The 15,329-nt window shown below is 36.5% G+C and overlaps 1 protein-coding gene and 1 non-coding gene across 3 annotated transcripts in view; one reads left to right on the forward strand and one right to left on the reverse strand.

Annotated features, from left to right (window-relative positions):
• Window positions 1–15,329, forward strand: part of LOC105464895 (uncharacterized) — a 488,640-nt gene that overhangs the window by 260,308 nt on the left and 213,003 nt on the right. The window lies entirely within an intron of this gene.
• LOC112423821 (U6 spliceosomal RNA) lies at window positions 8,576–8,682 on the reverse strand. Its single transcript, XR_003014379.1, has one exon. It is a non-coding gene; the product is annotated as a U6 spliceosomal RNA (small nuclear RNA).

Genomic DNA, 15,329 nt, shown 5'->3' on the forward strand with positions numbered 1-15,329 from the left:
AGAGCAACTAATTAAGGTGTTGAAAAGAAGATAGTTGAACCCGGAAAATCTTTGCATTGAGTAACCTAAAAGTAGAGCTTAAAGGAGTGAGCTTGACTTCTGACAAAAGATAGTGAATTAAGTATCTGCTTTTATTTGCTCCTTCTCCAAATCCCATCAAATGGCAATAAAGGATTTTTTTTTTTTTAAGATTCACAAGAAAGAGAAGATTAGAAAAGAAGACCAGGAAATACAATGTTGGAAGTGGGAATGCAGATGGGAAGGGTAATCCTAAGCCAGCAGTGAGGAAGCAGAAGTTCATCTGATTTACACAGAAGAATTTATCTAAGGTGAAGGAATGGGCAGTACTAGATTCTTCTGGAAGTGGGACTGAAAAAAGAGATTGAGTAAGGAGGATTGTTTGAAAGTCTAGGAACTATCCAGATCCCATATTGCTCCCCACAATCTGATAAACCACCCAAGGACCAGACATTTTTTGACTCTAAAAAAAGAATATTGTTAAAAAAAAAAAAAAACGGAAACAAAGGGAACTTCAGGTTCGGTTGAGGTTGGAGGTACTGAACAGAAAATGAAGATTTGGATAATATTTACATCCTGGATTCTGAGCCAGCCCTCTTCCTACATTCAGGTCCCAGAATATTGGTCTTCATCCTCCAAAGAAGAGGTTGGGGATTTTTTCCCAAGGGAATATGATTGGTTCAACAGGAAATATCTAAAAATATGCTGAAAATTTGCCATTTAAATATCTCAACCAGATCACAATAAAGTAAAGCTCAGAATAGACAGACCTCCCCCACTCTTAGAGGGTATTAGTGCCCCTATTTTAAATAAATATGAACCTTCAACCCAGAAACATCAGATAACAGGAAAGTATCTATAGAGATCAAAACAAGCAGAAACAGGCAACATGGAGAACAAATGTGAGGTTTTAAAAAATATGCCACAAATTGTTTGGCATTTCTCAGATCAGAGGGGAGAGTCTAATTCCTCTATCCTTGAATATGGTCTGGTCTTAGAAATTTGCTTCTAAAGAATATATTGTGATGATGCTGGGCTGTGTGATCTTTTTAAGCAAGGTTAGAAAAAGTGATGTAGCTCTTGCATGATGTTTTCTCTCTCTCTTTCTCTCTCTCATTTTTCTCCATTTACCCTTGGAAACCCAGCCATTATGCTATTAAATATCCACATGAAAGGATGGCATAAGGTATTCTAATCACAATTCCAGCTGAGATCTTAGCATTAGCCAGTACCAATGATCAGACATGTGAATGAATGAGAATTCCATCCCCAGTTTTTGAGCCACCTAGCTAATGCCAAGTGGAGTAAAGACAAGCTGTCCTCACAGGGTCTTATCAAAGCTACAGTTCATGAGCAAAATAATTACTATTGTTATATTAAACCAATAATTTTTGAAATGGTTTGTTATGCAGTAATAGAAAAACTTGAACACAGATAATATCCAGGGAGAATAAATTTTCACAGTTTACAATCAATTCCTCTTCTGGCTGAGATGAAGTAATAGGTACCAGATTTATCATCTTGCCTGAAACAGTTGAAATCTGGACAAAATGTATAAAACAATGGTTATTAAGATACTGAAAGTCAGGCAACAAAATACCTTGATCCCTGAGAAAAGGGAGATAAGTGAGGTTAGCTCTACAGTTGTCACAGATTACTACTTAGAGAAAGTTTCCAGACTGTGTTGTAAAGAGAAGGAATTCAGGCAGAGCCTAGTGGTCTCCTGACACTGGGGAAGCAGAGCTGGAAATTTAAGGAGGCCAAAGAGAGTACAGTTTACAGGTCAAGGTACTAGAGGGAAGAGAGCTAGAGGGGTGGGGGGCAGAGAAGAGAGAGAGAGAAGACACACAAACTCTAGAGATCTGAGAAGGTATGTTCCCTTAGCTCAGTATTCAGCTGAGTAATGATCAATGCATGCCTATGAGGAAATCACTCAAGGCCAGGGGAAAAAACACACAAAAGGATTATAGTATTATAGTGACTAACCCTCAGAGCTCACAAAAGGCCCTGGAATAGCGACTGTCTCACCAGCCAGAGTGAAACGTCTTACAATTCACAGAACACAACATAGAGTATAAAGACGGGTGTTGCTTTGATAGAAGTGCAAAAGTAGCCCTAGATTAAATGCTTCTCTGGTCTCATCTGGCAAAACTTAAAGGCACAGCTTGAGAGGAGTAACCTGTTTCCAAGTAATGTAACTGCATCGAAGATTGGAGCCCAAAATATTTATAGAAATGCAACAATAGGGCAGAGCGCGGTGGCTCACACCTGGAAATCTAAGGAGGCCAAAGAGAGTACAGTTTACAGGGCAAGGTACTAGAGGGAAGAGAGCTAGAGGGGTGGGGGGCCAAGGTAGGCAGATCACCTGAGGATGGGGGTTCGAGACCAGCCTGACCAGCATGGAGAAATCCCATCCCTACTAAAAATACAAAATTAGCCAGGCATGGCACATGTCTTTAATCCTAGCTATTTGGGAAGCTGAGGCAGGAGAATTGCTTGAACCCGGGAGGCGGAGGTTGCGATGAGCTGAGATCGTGCCATTGCACTCCAGCCTGGGCAACAAGAGTGAAACTCTGTCTCAAAAAAAAAAAAAAAAAAAAAGCAACAATATATAGCATCCTAGAAGCTAAAATTCACCATGTGTAGCATGCAATAAAAAATTAGCAGGCATGTAAAAAAGCAGGAAAATATGATGTATAATAAGAAGAAAAATCAATCAACCAAGATTGACAAAAATAATAAAATTAGTAGACTAGGGCACTAAAATAGTTATTACAACTAAATTCTGTATGTTCAAGAATCTGAATGAAAGATTAAATAAGTTAATGGGGAAAGGATTCCCTATTTAATAAATGGTGCTGGGAAAATTGGCTAGCCATAAGTAGAAAGCTGAAACTGGATCCTTTCCTTACTCCTTATATGAAAATTAATTCAAGATGGATTAGAGACTTAAATGTTAGACCTAATACCATAAAAACCCTAGAAGAAAACCTAGGTAATACCATTCAGGACATAGGCATGGGCAAGGACTTCATGTCTAAAACACCAAAAGCAATGGTAACAAAAGCCAAAATTGACAAATGGGACCTAATTAAACTAAAGAGCTTCTGCACAGCAAAAGAAACTACCATCAGAGTGAACAGGCAACCTACAGAATGGGAGAAAATTTTTGCAATCCACTCATCTGACAAAGGGCTAATATCCAGAACCTACAAAGAACTCAAACAAATTTACAAGAAAAAAACAAACAACCCCATCAAAAAGTGGGCAAAGGATATGAACAGACATTTCTCAAAAGAGGACATTCATACAGCCAACAGACACATGAAAAAATGCTCATCATCACTGGCCATCAGAGAAATGCAAATCAAAACCACAATGAGATACCATCTCACACCAGTTAGAATGGCAATCATTAAAAAGTCAGGAAACAACAGGTGCTGGAGAGGATGTGGAGAAATAGGAACACTTTTACACTGTTGGTGGGATTGTAAACTAGTTCAACCATTATGGAAAACAGTATGGCGATTCCTCAAGGATCTAGAACTAGATGTACCATATGACCCAGCCATCCCATTACTGGATATATACCCAAAGGATTATAAATCATGCTGCTATAAAGGCACATGCACACGTATGTTTATTGCAGCACTATTCCCAATAGCAAAGACTTGGAATCAACCCAAATGTCCATCGACAGACTGGATTAAGAAAATGTGGCACATATATACCATGGAATACTATGCAGCCATAAAAAAGGATGAGTTCGTGTCCTTTGTAGGAACATGGATGCAGCTGGAAACCATCCTTCTCAGCAAACTATCACAAGAAGAGAAAACCAAACACCTCATGTTCTCACTCATAGGTGGGAACTGAACAATGAGATCACTTGGACTCAGGAAGGGGAACATCACACACCGGGGCCTATCACGGGGAGGGGGGAGGGGGGAGGGGTTGCATTGGGAGTTATACCTGATCTAAATGACGAGTTGATGGGTGCTGACAAGTTGATGGGTGCAGTACACCAACATGGCACAAGTATACATATGTAACAAACCTGCACATTATGCACATGTACCCTAGAACTTAAAGTATAATTAAAAAAAAAAAGAAAGATGTACCCCCCCAAAAAAAAGAAAGATTAAACAAGTTAAATAGAGACTTGAAAGACATTAAAAAAAGACCAAAATTGAATCTCTAGGGATGAAGCCTACAATTTATTGGATAAGAAATACATTGTATGGGATTAGTACATATTAGAAATTGCTGAAGAAAAGATAAATGAAATTGAAGATATCACAATAGAAAAGATCCAAAATGAAACATATAAAGAAAAAAGATGAAAGAATGAATAGAGTATCAGTGAGTAGTGGGACAACTTCAAGCAGCCTAGCATGCATTTAATTAAAGACTGAAGGGAAAGGAAGGGCAGAAAAACAATTGAAGAAATAATGGTTATTTTTTTTTCCCCCAAATTTGGCGAAAATTGTAAACTGCAGGTCTAGGAAGCTAAATAAACCCAAGCAGGAAAATCTTAAGAAAACTACTCCAATGAACGTTATAATTATATTGCCTAAAACTAGTGATAGAGAGAAAAAAAGTCTTAAAAGTCGTCAGAAAAACAAGACACATTATGTAATGAAGAAAAAAGAGAAGGGTAAGAGCAGGTTTCTTGCCATAAACAACGAAAACTAGTGGCAGTAGAGCACTATGTTTAATGTACTAAAAGAAAAAAAAAAGCCAACTTATAATTCATTACCTGGCAAAACTACCTTTCAAAAATACCTATAAAAACTGAAAGAATTTATCACTATCAGACCTGCACAATAAGGAATGTTAAAGGAAGTCCTTCAAGCAAAAGAAAAGTGGCATTAGATGGAAATCCTGATCTAAACAAAACAAAGAAGAGCACCAGAAAGGGAAAATATATAGGAAGAGAAACAATATTTCTTATTATTAAATATTTAAATCTCTAATAGATAATTGAATTGTTTAAAGCAAAAATAATAACAATGTATTATAGACTCACAGTATTTGTAGAATTAAAATGTATGACAAGAGCATAAAAACAGGGAAATAAGTAATGAAAGTATAGGCTTATGAGATTCTTAAACTGTATGTGAAGTGGTGTAATACCACTTGAAGGCAGATAGAAATAATAAAAGTGTGTATTTTTAACCTCTAAACCAGTCATTGATTTAAATAATAAATAAGTTTGGCTAATTAGGAAAAAAAGATATAAAATGGAAAAACAAAAACAAAAAATTCCTTCCAAGGAAAGCAGAAAAAGAGAAAAGGGAGCAAAGATTAGAAATAAAAAAGACAACCCACAGCTGTCCCATGTTTAAACACAACCATGTGGAAATATATGTGTGTGTATATATATAAATGTATGTTTATAAAATATGTTTATGTATGTGTCTAAACCCAACCACATAAAAATTTCATTAAATGTAAATTTTTTAAACACCTCAATTAGAAGGCAGACATTGTCAGACTGGATAAAAAAGCAAGACCCTAAAATCAATGGCAACACAAAAATGTCCGCCTTTACTACTTCTATTCAACATTGTAATGGAGGTTCTAGTCAGGACAATTAGGCAAGAAAAAAAAATAAAATGTACCTAGATTGAAAAGGAGGAAGTAAAAGCTATTTCTATTTCAGATGACATAATCTAGTACATAAATAATTGTAAAGAACCTCCCCAAACCCATTTGATCCCACACCTGAGTCCAGCAGAATTGCAAGATACCACATTAATATATAAAACTCAATTACATTTCTATACCCTAGCAAAGAAGAATCCAAAAATGAAATTATAGAAACAATTTCATGTATATGTACATCTTATGGAAATACACAGTTGCTCAAAAGTAATTGAATATTTAGGAATAAATTTAACAAAAAGTGAAAAACTTTTATTCTGAAAACTATAAAACATGGTTGGAAAAAATTAAGGAACACCTGATTAAATGGAAAAGTATCCCATGTTTATGGAGTGGAAGACAATATTGTCATAATAGCAATACTTGCCAAAGTTATCTACAGATTCAATGCAATTTTGTAGAAATTTTACCTGATTTTCTTTTGCAAAAATTGATAAGCTGATCCCAAAATTCATATGGAAATGAGGGAGTCCAAATAGCCAAAACAATCTAGGACACATACTTTCTGATTTCAAAACTTACTATAAAGCTACAATAATCAAGACAGTGTAGTATTGATGTGAGGCTGGAAATACAGCTCAATGGGATAAAATTGAGAATCCAGAAGTAAACTTTTAGATTTGTGATTAACTGATTTTTCAACAAGGGTTTCAAGACCATTTAAAGGGGAAAGAATAGTCTTTCCAACAAATGGTGCTAGAATAACTAGATATCCACACATAGAAGGAAGAAGTTGGACCCACTTCATGCCACAAACAACTCAAAATGGATCAAGGACCTAAATGTATGAGTAAAACTGTAAAACTTTTAGAAGAAAACGTTGGTGTAAATCTTCATGACTTTGGATTAAGCAATGATTTCTTAACTGTGACACCAAATGCAGTGAAAGAAAATGAAAGCTAAGTTGCATTTAATCAAAATAAAAAAGTGTTGCACTGCAAAGAACATCATCAAGAAAGTAGAGAGAACTCACAGAATGAGAGAAAATATCTGCAAATTATGTATCTAATAAGGGATATGTCTCCAGATCATATAAAGAGCTCTTATAAATTATCAATAAAAAGACAACCTAATTAAAAATGGGCAAAGGATTTGAATAACTATTTCTCCAAAGATATACAAATGGCCAGTAAACAGATGAAAAGATGCTAAATATCATTAGCCATCAGAGAAATAAAAATCAAAAGTGGAATGAGATACCAATTCGTATCCACAAGGGTAGCTATAATAAAAAAGATAAACAACAACAAGCATTGCCAAGAATATGGAAGATTTGGAATCCTCATATGTTGCTGGTGGCAATGCAAAATGGTGCAGCTGCTATGGAAAACAGTTTAATAGCTTCTCAAAAAGTTAAACATAGAGTTAGTGTATAACCCAGCAATTCCACTCCTAGGCATCTACATAAGAGAAATGAAAACATACATCCACACAAAAACACACCCCAATGTTTATAGCAATATTTTTTATAATAGCCAAAAAGTGGAAACAACCCAAATGTCTATCAACTAACAAATGGATAAACAAAATATATATCCATATATATCCATACAATGGAACATTATTCAGCCTTAAAAAGGAATAAAGTCCTGATGCGTGCTACAACACGGATGAAACTTTAAAACATTATGTGAAGGAAAAAAAGCCAGACACATATTGTACAATACCATTTATGTGAAACATCCAGAATAGACAAATCCATAGAGACAGAAAGTATGTTAGTGGCTGCCTAGATCAGTTGCTAGAGAGGGAACGGAGAGTGACTACTAATACCTATGTGGTTTCTTTTTTCTTTTGGGGGTAGCAAAAATGTTCTAAAATTAGAGTGTAGAGATGCTCGCTCAACTTTGTAAGTATACTGAAAACCATTGAATTTATATACTTTAAATGGATGAATTTTATGGTGTGGAAATTATATCTCATAAAGGTGTTAAATGAATAAGCAAAAAGTGAAGTGAAATACACTATAATCTTGTCTCCCAAAGATGATCAAATATTTTGCAAATATTTATTGGAACTTTTTTGCATTTATCATAATGTATACATATTTTATGATTGTTATTTTTAAACAGGCTTATTCTACAGATACTGTCCAAACATTTTGAAAATCTTATTTGTATGCAGGGAGTACTTTTCATATAAATGTATACATATTTCGGTATTTATAAAGGCTGCAAATTAACCTATTGCATTGGTATATCATAGTTTACTTAAACATTTGTTTTTTTGATGAATATTTAGGTAATTTCTGATGATTTCATTTTCAAACAAAGCTCCAATGAATGTCTTTATACATTTATCTTTGAGCAATCATGTATTTCCATAAGATGTCTTCCTTCAATGAGAATTGTCTTTAAAGTTATTTTTATTTTTTTATTTTTTATTTTTTTGAGACGGAGTCTCACTCTGTTGCCCAGGCTGGAGTGCAGTGGCATGATCTCCGCTTACTGCAATCTCCGCCTCCTGGGTTCAAGCAATTCTCCTGCCTCACCCTCCCGAGTAGCTGGGATTACAGGCACGCACCACCATGCCTGGCTAATTTTTGTGTTTTTAATAGAGTTGGGGTTTCACCATGTTGGCCAGGCTGGTCTCAAACTCCTGATCTCAGGTGATCCACCTGCCTCAGCCTCCCAAAGTGCTGGGATTACAGGCGTGAGCCACCGCACCTGGCATCAAAGTTATTTTTATAAGAAACTGGGAGACGCTTATTAGGTGCTGCTAGCTACCTGACAAACTGAAAGCTCTCCACATTTCTATTCTATCTCTTAAAGCCCATCTGTTGTCTGAAGTTTTTTTTTTTTTCATCTTTTAAGTTCTGGGATACATGTACTGGATGTGCAGATTTGTTGCATAGGTAAACATGTGCCATGGTGGTTTGCTGCACAGATAAAAAAATATAGAACGCTTCACAAATTTGCATGTCATCCTTGTGCAGGAACCATGCTCATCTTCTCTGTATCATTCCAATTTTAGTATATTTGCTGCCGAAGTGAGCACTGAAGTTTTTTTCTTAATACATAAATTACCTTTTTGAAAAGGGGAGGTATTTTTTTCATATCCATGAATACTTTCATTGTTATTGAGTGTATCAATTATTAAATATATTCACCATATATTATCTAACTGATTTACATTTTGGGAATAGCTACTAAAAACAAAACAAAACAAAACAAAACTTGCTAGTCCAAATAGTTAAAGCCCAAAGCTAAGATACTCAGTAATTTTTTGGGGGGTTAAAGAGTATATATTATTCAATTGAGGTTCTGATGAACTAGTGTACACATACTGCAAATTTAAGCTGTCCCTAGCCATTACTAACTTGTGTAACCAGACTCTACATAGATGATTTTTGTTAGGAACTCTAGCATTGCCATAGTTTGCAGTCAATATTGAATGAGGCTTCTCAATTCTTGCTCTTTTCTTTCTTAGATAAGTGAGCTATGATATTAGTCAAATAACTGCCTAAAAATTAATTTCCAAATGGTAATCATACTTGATCTTTAAAGGAAAAGATTAACACTGAAACCAACATGTATATTGGTCCTTACAACTTTAGATATATGTGACTTCATGAAAAGAATTCCCATTTTAATTAATTTGCTAAGGGTTATTAATTAATCTGTACTTATGTCCTAAGTTAAAGTGGATATGATAGAAAATAGATGATAGATAACACACAGTAAATGTTATTTCTATTACATAATTAATGCACAAATATATACATATATAATACATACGCAGAAGTTTTGATGGCATTCTTAGCGCATCATAATACTATTGCCCATAAAATTAGTAGTCCCCCATTTTCGACCTAAACTAAAGTTGCATTTTGAATTGTGATTCAGACTTCTTTCTACTTACCAAGAAAGAAAAAATAGACATCCATATTCACTGAAATAGAGAAATTTGTATCAAAGTGTGAGGAAGTAAAGTGACTTTATTTGTTTAAAGAGAGAGCAAAGGGTGATAGATCATTTTAGTCGGGCTGATATAAAAGATGCCTTCCAAGGACACAATTAACAAATACCAAGATGCTTAATTTTAAACTACAGCACCTACCTGTAGTTTGTATATTTTTATACTACTTTATTGACTAAATCCATTAAATTTTTCCTTTAAATTACTTGTATTCATTTTTAGAGTTATTCCAATTCTGAGTATTTTAGTTCTATTATAAAGTGTTAAATCTCTAAGCAGAAAATTTATGACTGTTTTTCTGATAAATGTCTAATCATGATCCAGAAAACTTTGATTTAGTGTATAAATAATAACTTTTTATTCTATTGTGTATAATTCTTTCATAGACTTCTTGCAGAAAGGGAATGATTCTCTGGAAAGAGATTTGAGTTGTTCCCTGGGAAGGTAATGCATTTCACCTACTCTTCAGTTAAGTTATGGATGGCATTCAGCAAGAGCAAATAGTGACACATTTTCTATCTTCTTCTTCTGTCACTGTGCTAGGTTGTCTCAAGTAGAAAAATTATCCTCACTTTAAAAATAATTATGTAGAAACTTTACTTTGGCATAGGTTAAAATTTTCCCAGATCTCAGCTATGACAGTTAGCATTCCTCTAGTTTGAAAGTTAACAAAAGTCCTGGCATTTCTCTGTAAGGAAAAATGTAGGCTCTTTCTCCCTATTCAGTTTTCAAAGTACAGTTGACCCCTGAACAACTTAAGAGTTTGGTGCTGACCGCCCACGCAATTGAAAATCCACATGTACCTTTTGACTCCTTCAGAAATTAACTACTGATAGCCTACTGTAGACCAGAAGCTTTGCTAATAACATAAACAGTCGATTAACATATATTTTGTATAGGTATTACATACTGTATTCTTACAATAAAATAAGCTACCGAATAGAAAATGTTATTAAGAAAATCATAAGGGCCGGGCGCGGTGGCTCATGCCTGTAATCCCAGCACTTTGGGAGGCCGAGGCGGGTGGATCATGAAGTCAAGAGATCAAGACCATTCTGGCCAACATGGTGAAACCCCGTCTCTACTAAAAGTACAAAAATTAGCTGGGTGTGGTGGCGCTCGCCTGTAGTCCCAGCTACTTGGGAGGCTGAGGCAGAATTGCTTGAACCCAGTAGGCGGAGGTTGCAGTGAGCTGAGATCGCACCTCTGCACTTCAGCCTGGTGACAGAGCGAGACTCCATCTCAAAAAAAAAAAAAAAAAAAAAAAAAAAAGAAAAAGAAAATCATAAGGAAGATAAGACACAGTTACAGTACTGTACTATAGTTATCACAATTGTAAGTTTACATCATCTGTTTACAAGATGAATTGTCTGTCTGAGATGGTGGGCAAGTGCAGCGGCAGACCTCATTCTACAGTAATATATCAAGCAGTGCAATGTTTTCTTGTAATGTTATGACGTTTCTCTGTTTTTGGGAGCACTTCCAGCATCCCTAGTGGCACTGTATATGGATCCCATGGTGTTATTCATGGTTTACAATGTTGCACTAAATACAATGAAAGATACCTAGAACTTTGAGAGGTCACTTTTTACTGTGGTAATGCAATATACTGCAGAGATGAACTGTTCACGCAAAGATGATTAGTGTTACATAGGGTTTTAAGTGGATACTTGCAACACTTGAACTCATCTCAACTGCAACAGGAGGTGGCTGTGAAATTATTACAGTAGTACAGTATGTAGCATGGTTAGCTTTATGCGGTTATGATTTAGTACTACATCTTTGTGTTTGTTTATGTGAATGGTGCCATGTATAATGTTTGTGTACCTAAGTTTTGGTAAGTTTTAACATTTTATAATAAATTCATATATATTTTATGGTAGTAAGTGATAAAATAAACTAGTATCTACATATTTTTTGTACACTTGTGACATACCTTTTTTCTTAATCTTTTTGATATTTCTAAGCTATGCTCTGTGAGTTTTTTGGAATTGTCAGAAATCTGCAAAAATTTTTCCAGTATATTTATTTTTAAAAAATCTGCTTATAAGTGGATGCACACAGTTCAAACCCATGTTATTCAAGGGCCGGCTATAGTCTGGTTTCGTAGAATCATGGATGTTCAAGTTAGATGGAACTTTAGACATAATCTGGTTTAAAGCTATCATCATACATATGAAGACACTATTTGAGGGAGATGATATAATGTGTTCTGGGTCAAATGAATTAGTGGCTGAAATAGGACAGGAATCCAGGGTTGTTTTTTTTTTAATTTCAAGTCCTTTTGATCTTTTCTTTTCTGAAGGATATGTGTGAACTAGATGACTTCAAGGTTCTTTCCAGCTTTGGGATTTTGTGGAGTAGATTACAGTTGAGGAATTTTTATAAACTTGGCCTTGTTTCAGTTGTGGTAAATTTCTGAAAGAATGCAGTTGTTTCCTTTGAATTCTATAAAATTCCAGAGAAATTATTCTACAGTTAGCAATTTGTTGTTGTCAATGAGCTGGACCATGCCATTGTAAGGAAAATACCAGTTCTAGGCTGTAAATGCCACTGGATGGATCCACTGGGTCCTGGACTTTGTGAAAAGATCTCAGGGAACTAATTATTGTGGGTGAGTTTCTCTTTGGAGCAACTAGTTTACTCACAAAAAACAAAGGGTATTACTATTATCTGAGAAACAGAAAACAATATCAGCCTTCTGGGTCCTGCCTATTTTATAGGGCATGAATATATAAGTATATAATTAAATATCACTGAGTTCAGGTTCAGATAAATGGCATGGTTCATCAGAGGAGATCAGACTTGTTCAGAGTGGTGTGGCCATAAACTGTGGCTTGGGTCAACAGGGCAACAACACTGTCAGTTACCTTGCATTGTGACTTGCATTAATGGTGGTCACCTAATTAGCTAATACCATTTTTAGCAGCACTAACGTGATGGCTCTGGATTATATTGGTAGGACACTGACTTGCATGTTCTAATTCCTCTACCTGCTAATTGGATCTATTCTTGATTTGAACATAGATGTTGATATTTAGAATATAAATTTAGCCTATTGGCTAAATACTGATTGGAATTGTGGATTACAGGATTGGTGATTGGGAATGCTTTGAGCCCTTGGGAAATAAAAGTTTCTGCTTGGACAGGATATACATTTTTATCATTGATTTTTATCAGGCAGGAGATTCTGAGAAGGAGGAGAATTGCCTTGCTCAGAAAGTAGTGAGTGAGCAAGGCAGTGAGCAAGGCTGAGCCTCTCAGTGGCTGCCCATTTGTTCCAGTCTTATAGCTCCTGAAAGAAAAAAGTCAGGAAACAACAGGTGCTGGGGAGGATGTGGAGAAATAGGAACTCTTTTACACTGTTGGTGGGACTGTGAACTAGTTCAACCATTGTGGAAAACAGTGTGGCAATTCCTCAAGGATCTAGAACTAGAAATACCATTTGACCCGGCCATCCCATTACTGGATATATACCCAAAGGATTATAAATCATACTGCTATAAAGACACATGCACACGTATGTTTATTGCGCCACTATTCACAATAGCAAACACTTGGAATCAACCCAGATGTCCATCAGTGATAGACTAGATTAAGAAAATGTGGCACATATATACCATGGAATACTATGCAGCCATAAAAAAGGATGAGTTCGTGTCCTTTGTAGGGACATGGATGCAGCTGGAAGCCATCATTCTTAGCAAACTATTGCAAGAACAGAAAACCAAACACTGCATGTTCTCACTCATAGGTGGGAATTGAACAATGAGATCACTTGGACACAGGAAGGGGAACATCACACACTAGGGTCTATTGTGGGGATGGGGGAGGGGCGAGGGATAGCATTAGGAGATATACCTAATGTAAATGATGAGTTAATGGGTGCAGCACACCAACATGGCACATGTATACATATGTAACAAACCTGCATGTTTTGCCCATGTACCCTAGAACTTAAAGTATTTAAAAAAAAAAAAAAAAGAAAAGAACTCAAGAAAACCCAGAACACCAAAAATATTCAGCACAGTACTTGGGAGTTATTTGACATTCTGGCATCTTCTTTTCTGACTCTCACCTGCTATTTTAAAACCCTTGCTCACCAAGAAACCACAGAGGAAGAAGAGGTGGACACAGGCACAAATCCTAGAAAGCTATTACCTTTTGAATAATACATCAATCCACCTGGGTCACCATGAGCCTCCAGTGTTTTCCACTGGGTATAAAGTGATTTACTTTCTTTCCAGTTGCTTTGGTCCTTTATAAGACCAGTTTCTTAGTATCTCTTTCCTTGATGTGAGGCTGTCCCTAACTAGTATTTCCCTTTGCCTAAGGAGCTGCAGCTGTTTTGATATTCCCCAGAACCATCTTCTCCCTGTCTCCTCCACTTCATGCTTGGGAAAGGAAAAGCAACTTCCTTCCTTGGGGAACCCTAATATTTATATTTCTATTTTGAGACTGAATTCAGTACGTTTTGTCATGTTGTCACTAACTGTAATAAAGACAGAAGAACCCCTCTCCATATAGTCTTGAAGAGGAGGGGAGTGTGGCCAGAGGAAATTAATTGATTGACATAGACTAGAAGCACAAAAGCTATCTCAACGCAACTGTTTGTTGTTAATACCTTTCTTCACTCCTTTTGTTGGTCAGGTGTTTTTTTCATGCACTACAGCCTGAGGTTTCTGAACTTAGTGATTTTCTCCCTAACCAAAAGGCCTAAGGAATGACCGTTTGGTATTCCTTGGGCCCTTTGGCGAGGGCATCTGGCCTAATCATGACAAACTGATGAGTTGGCGTCTTCCATAGAGTGGAACAAGGACTGTTGGCTGAGAAAAGAGTGAATCTGAAGCGAGGACAGAGTTGGCTCATGGAACATTTTATCTGTTCTCTAAGTTTCTTGTCCCAGTACGTCAACAAATTTGTTTTTGCTTAAAGACTTTCCCACACGAATGTCTGCCAAGTTCAGATGACTGCTTTTTTAGATTGATCTTGGTTTTCTTGGAACAAGAGCTGAAATTATATAATAAGCTCAGTTGGTCTCAGTGAGAAAAAGTTGGGAGATTCTATTTTCACATACATTAGACAGGTCTGGGCATAGAAGAAAGAAGGGCCTGAAAATGAGGTGGGTGAGTGTGGGAGGTGGGAGGAAAGAACTAGTTAAAGGAGATTTCACTTGTGTCTACTTTTCCCACTTGTTCTGGGCTCTTTGGGTCACTCAGACGTGAGGCACTGGGGCTGCAATGCTCCATGTTGAGATACACTCTGACTACACTCTCAGTTGACTTACCCTAGGCCAGTGTGTTAGAAAAGGGTCTTTAGGTTCCTGACTTCTAGAGTGGTAGCAACATTGCCAATATTCAGAGCAGCTCCAGAGTGTACATTCATAGACTAGAAGATGCTTCCCTCTGAAACATAAAAAACATGCCATTGTGATGATCTCCTTGCTGGAAGCTACAGTCATCCCTTGGAATCCATGGAGGATTAGTTCCAGGACCCCTGTGGATACAAACATCCCTGAATGCTCAAGCCCCCTACATAAAATGGCATAGTGTTTCCATATAACCTATGCATATCCTCCCATATACTTTTTTTTTTTTTTTTTTGAGACAGAGTCTTACTCTGTTGCCCTGGCTGGAGCACAGTGGCGTAATCTCGGCTCACTTCAGCCTCCGCCTCTTCGGCTCAAGCGATTCTCGTGCCTCAGCCACCCAAGTAACTGGGACTAC

The sequence above is a fragment of the Macaca nemestrina genome, chromosome 19 (assembly GCF_043159975.1).
Source record: "Macaca nemestrina isolate mMacNem1 chromosome 19, mMacNem.hap1, whole genome shotgun sequence".
Classification (NCBI taxonomy): domain Eukaryota; kingdom Metazoa; phylum Chordata; class Mammalia; order Primates; family Cercopithecidae; genus Macaca; species Macaca nemestrina.